The sequence below is a fragment of the Amia ocellicauda genome, unplaced genomic scaffold, assembly GCF_036373705.1.
Source record: "Amia ocellicauda isolate fAmiCal2 unplaced genomic scaffold, fAmiCal2.hap1 HAP1_SCAFFOLD_95, whole genome shotgun sequence".
In the NCBI taxonomy this organism is placed as follows: Eukaryota; Metazoa; Chordata; class Actinopteri; order Amiiformes; family Amiidae; genus Amia; species Amia ocellicauda.
Window position 1 is genome coordinate 220,505 of NW_027103020.1, and position 1,087 is coordinate 221,591.

The 1,087-nt window shown below is 43.1% G+C and overlaps 1 non-coding gene across 1 annotated transcript; it reads right to left on the bottom strand.

Annotated features, from left to right (window-relative positions):
- Positions 1 to 650: 650 nt before the first annotated feature.
- On the bottom strand, positions 651 to 765 carry LOC136746051 (U5 spliceosomal RNA). The gene has a single exon (XR_010816278.1). It is a non-coding gene; the product is annotated as a U5 spliceosomal RNA (small nuclear RNA).
- Positions 766 to 1,087: the final 322 nt, after the last annotated feature.

A 1,087-nucleotide genomic window follows, 5' to 3' on the forward strand; every position in this document is an offset into this window, starting at 1 on the left:
GATCTAGAGTTGAATTTTAATTAGTTTTTCCCTTTTGTATAATTAGTGTAGTGCTACATTTAGTCTTTGTTTTTAAATAAATTTGACAATTTATATCTTTGGAATTGGTGTCTGCGTCCAATTATTACAGAAATTGAGTTCTACAAGACTCCAGGATTCGTGATAAGGTGATACTATGAATTCACTTCTTTAATTGAAATGTATAAGTGTACCTTACGCTACATATATGTATGTATGTATGTATGTATGTCCAATTGCTTTGACAATACAAATGAATTGAATTGAGAGGGAGAGAGAGAGAGAGAGAGAGAGAGAGAGAGAGAGAGAGAGACAGACAGACAGACTGACAAACAGAAAAACAGACAGACACAGACACACACACACACAGAGCCAGCCAGCCAGCCAGCTCAGCGATGACATCACGAGCCTCTCTCAGCTGACTGCTATGACATCACAGAGCACGTACATTCCGTTGCTTGCCGTCTGTCAACCACTCAGTCACTGCCAGCCAGACTGGCTGGCTGGCTGGATGGGGGGGCTGCTTGCTGCTGCTGCGTACCTTAGCAAGCTTATTTGCTTGACCGGCCTTCCTACTCCTCTGCCCACATGCCCACCTATGCCCGATCTGCTGTTCACCTGGATCACAGCTCCGCCCCAACAAGGCAGATCCTCCCAAAAATGGTACAAACTGATCCACGTTCCCCTCCACGGAAAGCTTTAGCAAAAGGCAAAAGCGTTATACGTAATGAAGAGGAACCCGAGTCCAAGACGCATCCGACCAGCCATACATATTTGTGTGTATTAAAGATCACATTTTCTTACATTTAGTTTTTCTGTACTTTATTACATCTTATTGTGATTTATAAAAGTATTGTTTCTTTTCCATATGTATGTATGTATGTGTGTGTGTGTGTGTGTGTGTGTGTGCCTGTCTCTGTGTGAAAGTGTGTGTGTCTGTGTGTGTGTGTGTGTGTGTATATGTCTCTCTGTGAAAGTGTGTGTGTGTGTGTGTGTGTGTGTGTATATGTCTCTCTGTGAAAGTGTGTGTGTGGGTGTGACAGTGTGTGTGAGTGTCTGTCTGTCTGTC